The 9,410-nt window shown below is 40.6% G+C and overlaps 1 pseudogene; it reads left to right on the plus strand.

Moving 5' to 3' along the window:
* The first annotated feature begins 775 nt into the window (after positions 1-775).
* LOC148481225 (5S ribosomal RNA) lies at positions 776-893 on the plus strand (annotated as a pseudogene).
* Positions 894-9,410: the final 8,517 nt, after the last annotated feature.

Below are 9,410 nucleotides of genomic sequence, written 5' to 3' on the forward strand. Positions count from 1 at the left end.
AACGTGGGAAGAATCTCAAAAACTGGCTGGTGCACAACGATGTCAGTTGTGGGCCTGCCAATACGGACCACTTTCTTACTAAAAAACCTGGATGTTATCGGTGCACTGGCTGCACCACCTGTGGATACTTGGTAACTGGACCAGATGTTGTACATCCACACTCGGGGAAACGTATACCCATTAAACATGTATTGTCTTGCACCACCAAGTATATTATCTACATGATTCGCTGCCCTTGTGGATTAGTCTACATAGGGAAAAACACTTGTACAGCCCGGATTCGAATGGCACAACATCGGACTGCAATCAGACAGGCCCTGGAAGGGAAGGAAGTTGATCAACCCGTGGCACGTCACTTCAAGAATCTACGACATTCCTTGTCTACTTTGGTGTACAAGATCATCGATCATATTCCACCATTCAAACGAGGGGGCGACAGAGAGAAAAAGCTTCTCCAACTCGAGACTTTTTGGATCTATAGGATGAACACAGTTTCTCCTTTTGGGCTGAATGAACAACTATCTATTTCATGTTACTATTGAAAAAGACTTTCTTGTTATTAGAGCTCACTTACTCTCCAGCACTTACTGGGTATTTTTTACCCTCTGTGGTCCAGCAAGGGTGTTTTACATCTCATATACTGGGGTAATAGCATTTCTGCCATTGTTGTCATTTGTCTTGTCTTGTTTTTGCCCTTTCCTTCCCTTTCTCCCTTGGTCGTGTATGGCACAGTGGGCCCATTGGCCGTGCATATATTCTGGATTATTTATGTCATGTTTACTGCCATTCTACACTGGATACGCCTTATACCGTCTGATCTTTGAAGCTAAGCAGTGGAGGCCGGGTTAGTACTTTGATGGGAGACCACCTTGGAATACCTGGTGCTGTAACTTTGCACTTCAGCCAACACTTCCATCTCCCTGTCTTCCATGTTTTTCCCCACATTTTGTGTCCCCACCATTCACCATTTTACCATCATATATATGCATTTTTCGCTGTGTTCATGATACACAGCAGTATCTGAGATCCACAGTATCCATTGGTTGTTTTATCCCTCAGTGAGTGTCCAGTTGTGTCAATGTGGACACATCTATACTAACTTGCATTATGGTCCCTTTTGTGCCACGACCATATACCTTTTGTTGGTTACATTTATATATATTCTGGGCCACCTATATAGGGCCAATATACCATGTACCTAGGTCCCTTTTTCTTTTTATATCCATACCTTTGGGTATGTGTATTCCCTTTCCCTGCGGTTTGTAACTTTAGTATTTCTTGGTCACATGCATATCTATTTGCATATCTCTTTCTTTGTCAGTTTTCATTTGTATTTTTGTACACTATTTGTTGGGTCACACTTTACTGCATAGTATTTTACTTACTTACCTGCCCGGGCATTCATGTTTATATATTTATTACCTGTACATTTTTTATATAGACCCATTAACTATGATTATGCAGACCCTTTGGTGATAGTATGTGCTTTATGTATTGCCGTTTTTTAATGTCTTCCGCTACATCATTTAGCCACCAGCAACCGCTACTCAGAACTGGGTTGCCACGGCCACCTCTAGTGGCGTCCTCTGTTCTTAGCGACCGTGCCACCATGTATGCGCCGGTCCCACTGGAGTGACATCACTCACCCGGCGGGCGGCGAGGCAGGTTGCACGCTCACATTATGGGATGTTTAGGGGTATAAAGGTATGTTTTGTTTTCACATTGTGCTGTTCTTGATAAAAGTCCAATCGACTGAAACGTTGAACGCAGACCTTGTGGAGTCGTGAGTCTTATTTTTTCAAGTCCTGAGAGTGTCGTTGTTACTTTGTATGTATATATATATATATATATATATATATATATATATATTAGGGGTGTGCACCGGCCACTTTTCGTGTTTTGTGTTTTGGTTTTGGATCTGGATCTTTCTTCGTGTTTTGGATCTGGATTGGTTTTGCCAAAACCACCCTTCCATGTTTTGGGTTCTGGGTTTTGTGTTTTGGATCTGTATTTTTTTTTAAAAAGCATAAAAACAGCTAAAATCACAGAATTTGTAGGTTTTTCTGCTCCTATGCTATTATTAACCTCAATAACCTTAATTTCCACTCATTTCCAGTCTATTCTGAACACCTCACACCTCACAATAGTGTTTTTATGTCCAAAAGGTTGCACCGAGGTAGCTGGATGACTATGCTAAGCGACACGAGTGGGCGGCACAAACACGTGACCCATCTAGGCGTGAAACTGCAGTGGCAGACAGGATGGCAGTTAGAAAAACTAGGCCCCAAACTGTACATAATGCAAAGAAAAAAAAGAGGTGCAAGATGGAATTGTCCTTGGGCCCTCCCACCCACCCTTATGTTGTATAAACAGGACATGCACACTTTAACAAACCAATCATTTCAGCGCCAGGGTCTGCCACACAACTGTGGCTGAAATGATTGGTTCGTTTGGGCCCCCACAAAACAAGCTGGCAATTAATCTGTCCCTGCACAAACTGGCTCTACGGACGCAAGATGTCATCCTCATCCTCCTCATCCACCGATTCCTCACCCTCTTCAGTGTGTACATCCTCATCCTCACAGAGTATTAATTCGTCCCTGCTGGAACCACAGGTCCCTCTGTACGTTCTGGAGGCTGGTCTCCCTGGAAGAGTTGATAATTCATTTTATGAACATCATCTTCTCTACATTTTGTGGAAGCAACCTCCTACGCCTTTCGCTGACAAGGTTCCCGGCTGCACTAAACACTCTTTCGGAGTACACACTGGAGGGGGGGCAACTCAGGTAAAATAGAGCCAGTTTGTACAGGGACCTCCAAATTGCTTCTTTTTCCTGCCAGTACAGGTACGGACTGTCTGACATGCCTACTTGGATGCTGTCACCGATGTAATCCTTTAACAGACAGACGCACGCTTGTCGCTGCTGCTTTGAGGATTCAAGTGCGGCTACAGCCCACACAATTCACAAAGACAGAAAAAAGAAGAAGAATATTTTTATTGTTTGTGTAGCACACTTTGAGGGTGTCACCACCCTTTAACAGACAGACGCATGCTTGTCGCTGCTGCTTTGAGGATGCAAGTGCGGCTACATCGCACACAAGTCACAAACATTAAAAAAATAGTTTTTTATTTTTTGGAGCACTTTGAGAGTTACACCACCCTTTAACAGACAGACGCACGCTTGTCGCTGCTGCTTTGAGGATGCAAGTGTGGCTACAGCCCACACAATTCACAAAGACAGAAAAAAAAGAACAATATTTTAATTGTTTGTGTAGCACACTTTGAGGGTGTCACCACCCTTTAACAGACAGACGCACGCTTGTCGCTGCTGCTTTGAGGACAGTATCATATGCAGTGACAGTAGACTTATCAGAAATTGTTGGCACGTCCTTGAGTCCGGACCAGATGTCCAAACCAGCCCTTCACTTATGACACAGGCGCACGCTTGGCGCTGCTACTATGTTGATGCACGTGCGGCTACATCGCACACAAGTCACAAACACATTAAAAAAATAGTTTTTTATTTTTTGGAGCACTTTGAGGGTTACACCACCCTTTAACAGACAGACGCACGCTTGTCGCTGCTGCTTTGAGGATGCAAGTGCGGCTACAGCCCACACAATTCACAAAGACAGAAAAAAAAAGAACAATATTTTTATTGTTTGTGTAGCACACTTTGAGGGTGTCACCACCCTTTAACAGACAGACGCACGCTTGTCGCTGCTGCTTTGAGGATGCAAGTGTGGCTACAGCCCACACAATTCACAAAGACAGAAAAAAAAAGAACAATATTTTTATTGTTTGTGTAGCACACTTTGAGGGTGTCACCACCCTTTAACAGACAGACACACGCTTGTCGCTGCTGCTTTGAGGATGCAAGTGCAGCTACAGCCCACACAATTCACAAAGATAGAAAAAAAAAGAACAATATTTTAATTGTTTGTGTAGCACACTTTGAGGGTGTCACCACCCTTTAACAGACAGACGTTCGCTTGTCGCTGCTGCTTTAAGGATGCAGGTGCGGCTACAGCCCACACATTTCACAAAGACCGAAAAAAAAAGAACAATATTTTTATTGTTTGTGTAGCACACTTTGAGGGTGTCACCACCCTTTAACAGACAGACGCACGCTTGTCGCTGCTGCTTTGAGGATGCAGGTGGAATCTAGACGGGATTTGGAACCGGGGACACACTACCTCCATCAATTGTCTAAATCCCACTGCACTAATGGTGGATACCGGACGCACGTCTAACACCAACATAGCAGTCAAGGCCTCAGTTATACGTTTTGCTTCAGGATGACTGCTGTCGTACTTCATCCTCATCGCTAGGGACTGTTGGAGGGTCAATTGTTTAGTAAAAGTAGTGATGTTCCTACTTCCACTCTGGGATGATTAACAACTCCCAGCTGCAGCTTCAGCACTAGGAGGAAGTGGTTCTTGATCTTTCCCTATTTTATTTTTATCGGAGAAAGTTTGGTCCTCCATTCATGTTATATTGATATATACGTGCGGCTAAGGCGCACACAAACACAGAAAATATTTTTTTATTTTTGCTGGAGAGTAGTGCACTTTGTGGGTTACACCACCCTTTAAGAAATGAGCCAGCCGGCTCTTTACTTATGGGACACAGGCGCACGCTTGGCGCTGCTCCTTTGTTGATGCACATGCAGCCACAGTGCACACAAGTCACAAACACAGAAAATATTTTTTTTTTTGGTTTGGAGTGTACTTTGGGGGTTACAGCACCCTTTAACGGTCAAGCCAGCCGGCCCTTTACTTATGACACAGGCGCACGCTTGGCACTACTTTGTTGATGCACGTGCGGCTACTGTGCACACAATTCACAAACACAGAAAATATTTTTTTTTTTGGTTTGGACTGGAGTGTACTTTGGGGGTTACAGCACCCTTTAACGGTCAAGCCAGCCGGCCCTTTACTTATGACACAGGCGCACGCTTGGCACTACTTTGTTGATGCACGTGCGGCTACTGCGCACACAATTCACAAACACAGAAAATATTTTTTTTTTGGTTTGGACTGGAGTGTACTTTGGGGGTTACAGCACCCTTTAACGGTCAAGCCAGCCGGCCCTTTACTTATGACACAGGCGCACGCTTGGCACTACTTTGTTGATGCACGTGCGGCTACTGCGCACACAATTCACAAACACAGAAAATATATTATTTTTTTAACACTTGGGGGGAGCACCCCTGATGGACAGAGCACCCCCTGGACAACACTACAGCACCCCTTTAGGACTGGGACACTGCACAGGACTTTGGAGTGGACACAGCCCCTATGGAGAACTGACTGCACAACACAGTCCAGCCAGCCCCTATTGACTTTGAAGTAGTGGACACAGCCCCTATTAACAACAGCAGCACAGCACAACACAGCCAGCCCCTATGGACTTTGAAGTAGTGGACAACAGCAGCACAGCGCAGCACAGCACAACACTACTCTGCACTACACTACACTACACTACACAGCCCAGCCAGCCCTAACTCCCACCCTCCCTCTTCACTGTCCACAGCCGAGTGAGAAAATGGCGCCGACGCGGGTACCTTATATAGGATCCAAAGCCCGCGAGACTCGGAAGGCGGGATGATGACGTTTTGCCTCGATTTCAGATCCGAGTCAGGCGGGAAAAGTCTAGCCTGACTCGGATCGGCCTCGGATCGGGGGGGCTCGGGGGGGTTCGGATTTCAGAAATCCGAACCCGCTCACCCCTAATATATATATATATATATATATATATATAAAATCTCAGTAAAGGAGAAGACAAGCATATGAACTATAATCTGAACGGTTACATTTGAAACAGTCAGAAGAAATAAATCGACATTCATTATAAATCTCTGAATAGAACCCATCCATAAATAAAATACATTAAAAATAATTATTATATTGGACACTTAGTATTCAAAAAAAGTAAGAATATCTTCAATCATAAAAAAAATTGTTGGAAAATAAAATAATAATAATAATATCTCAGGGGCAGAAGAAGATGGAACTATCTGGTTCAGGACAAAAACAAAAGGATAGCCCCTAAAAAAATATATATAGATATATAAACACCTGATAAATAATAAATAAATGATATAATAATTATGGTTAATGCTAGTAATAAATCTACAGATAGGTTAATCTGAGAAAAAATGGCATATTAAAAGTTTAAACAGAGCAGTACAGGGAGAGCATAATTGATGTTGAACATAATGGGTAGTAATAGAAATATACACATGATGATCCGGAGTATAACTAGAACTAGAGAAAAAAAATCCAGAAAAATAGAAGACTTGATGGAAGATAGAATATGAGGAGGAGGAAGAAAGAAGTAAGTGAGAATGCATCAACATATATATATATATATATATATATATCCACAAGAGCTTAGTGGTAACTAGGCAGGTACAGGGGAAATGATGAAGGAGATGGGTGAGGGACGCCATGTGCAATCCACTGACCAGACAGTACATGTGGATGACAGATGGCTACCACCAGCCAAATCCCAGGATTAGTCAAAAAATTCTAGGGCTTCATTGAGCCCATCAGGAGCCAATGTCTGAAGCTTAAAAATCCATTTTGATTCTACATTGCAAAGTTTTCTTTTTTTCTTTTCGATTTTAGGTTTAGGTTTGATACATTTAGATAAAACTGGATCATTAAGTAACAAGGTGTAGTTTCTATTTACAATAGATTGTATTCACCTAGATTCATTGTTAAATTGTAAGATGAACAAGAGGAAGGGGTCTATATTTGAATCAGCAGATACAGAGTTGTCATTAGTTCTAGAGATCTCTAAATTCTCATCATTAGTTGGAATGGATCTAGTGGAATTCCTTCCTATTTATAGAGCATGCGTTTTTGCTTCATTCATGAGGGTTAAAGGATACCCTCTATCTAGGAAGCTAGTTTCTAATTTTTTGCATTAAACTCAAAATCTTCTTCCTTTGTACAATTCCTCATGATGCGACCCATCTGACTTTTGGATATATTGTCTACCCAAGGATGGCGATGGTCACTCCTATAGTGTAGGTAGGAGCAGCAATTAACCGTCTTTGTAAACAGAGTGGAAACAATCCTATTCTCCTCAGCAGAGAGAGTGACATCAGGAAAGTTTACTGAAGTGTGGCTGAAGGTGGAAGTGAAGTGAATTGGAGGTTCATATTGTTAGTGTTTAGATAATCAGTGAATTTAACAATAGTCGTGATCCCCATCCCAAAACAAAATCAAATCATCAATGTATCTGCCATAGAAAACCAGATTCACCCTGAACGGTCCATTCCATATATATTGATCTTCGAATGCGCCCATACAAAGGTTTGCAAAGCTCAGGGTGAATCTGGTTCCCATGGCAGTACCAAAAACCTGAAGGAAATAAGTGGAATCAAATAAAAAATGATTGTGAGTTAATATAAATTGTATTGAATCCAAAAGGAACTTACGTTGTCTCCCTGAGATCACAGCATCTCTGATAAGTGTATTTTCTATGGCTAAAATGCCTCTCTCATGTGGGATATTTGAATATAGGGTCTGTACGTCCAGTGTGAGGAAACCAAGCCCCGGACACCAGTGGACACTCTCTAGTTTATTGAGTAGGTGTATGGTGTTTCTGATGTTCGATCTCAGAAAGACAACATAACCCTGAAAAAAGTGATCAACATAAAGTGATAAATTAGATGTGAGATAATTAATTCCAGAAATAATAGGGCGACCAGGGGGTGTAGTGAGGGATTTGTGAATTTTAGGTAAATAATAAAAAATAGGGGTGATAGGATAATGTGTAAATGAAAAATTTAATTCCCCTCTATTGATCACTCCCTCTGCCAAGGTATCAGTTAAAAGTTTGTGTAATTCCATTTTAAATTCCATATTTGGATCTGTAGGTAATATTTTATAATAGGTACAGTCATGAAGTTGTCTAAAGGACTCTTTCATGTAATCCAATCTGTCCAGTATGACGACCCCACCGCCCTTGTCAGCTGGTCTAATAATGATGGAGTTGTCATCCTGGAGAGATTTCAAAGTCTGTCTTTCATCAAATGTGAGATTTTGTCTTCATAGTTCTTGATGGGGCTTTTTATTACACAATATTTGAAATTCTTTTAATGTCTTTTTGTAGAATAACTGGATCATCGGACTTTTATGATGGAGTGGAAAGAATTGTGATTTCTTTTTAAAGGGTTTCCCATTGGGGTTTAAACACTGAGTATGATTATTAATGTTAAATAAAACTGTTCCTTCCAGACTAGGGGAATCACCACTTTCCTCCTTAAGTGTTTCTAACATGGAAAGACATTCCATGTCATCCATGTCAAGTATTATGGGATCATTAGATTCTCCAGTTCTGGATTGATTTTTAGAAAAGAAATATCTTTGTCTACATAGAGATCAGACGTACCGGTTTAGCTCAGAAAATAAGTTAAATAAGTAGGGATTAGAACTTGGGGCATAATTTAAACCTTTAGACAACAAGGCAGTTTCTGAATGTTTAACAGTTTTTTTAGATATATTAAATATACCCTTTATTTGAGGATCTTTTAATGATGTATTTATCTTCGCACTTCTTGTTCATACCATTCCCCTCTTTCCCCTACGTCTATGTATCTTTTGGAAGTTGAAATTTTTAGGGGATCGTAGTGATTGTTGTGGATTGGTGTTTTCCACTCTGGATCTCTCTCCTGAAAATCCTGATTTTGTTTGTTCACTATACTTAGATCTAGCTCCCATCTCAATTCTAGGTGTACCCTTAGAAGGGAAAAAGTTAGAATGCTTAGATAGTTGGTTTAGATTTTCTCCTATTGCCCAAATAACTAGATCTCTCATCATTTTTTCTTTCATTAAAAAAACTTTTCTTTTTAAAGTACATGTTCTTTTTATGGAAAAATGATTGTTTTCTAATTGGAACGGATCTCTCATCCCTAAATAATTGACTTTTTTTATTTTCAATTAAATCATGTTCATAAGTTTGAATATTTTGATGCAACTCATTTTCTCTCTTTTTGAAATCTGGATTTGTTTTAAACTTCAAAAGATTATTTTTGGTCTGTTCAATCTCACTTGTCACCTTCATCACCTTCCTCTCTATTTGATTAGAAGTTTAATTAGAGATATTGAACAATGTTTTAATGTTTGTTCCCGTTTGACAGTTAACTCCAGATCATCTAGGATAGATACATTTTTATAGACATGTAAGCCTTTAGGGATCCTATCAAGATCTATATATTTTTGTAAAAAAATACTATCCCACCAGTGTTTACTTTCACATTGAAGTAGTGTTTCTAGTTCTAAGAAACATTTGTTCATATCAGGTTTGGGAATATCATTAATATCTTCATTATTAAGATTAGAAAAATAATGTTCTCTTTTAGTTTTTAGGTCAATGAACCAGGTCAATTCCATCA

Source organism: Taudactylus pleione, unplaced genomic scaffold (genome assembly GCF_031769625.1).
Source record: "Taudactylus pleione unplaced genomic scaffold, aTauple2 ptg000589l, whole genome shotgun sequence".
In the NCBI taxonomy this organism is placed as follows: domain Eukaryota; kingdom Metazoa; phylum Chordata; class Amphibia; order Anura; family Myobatrachidae; genus Taudactylus; species Taudactylus pleione.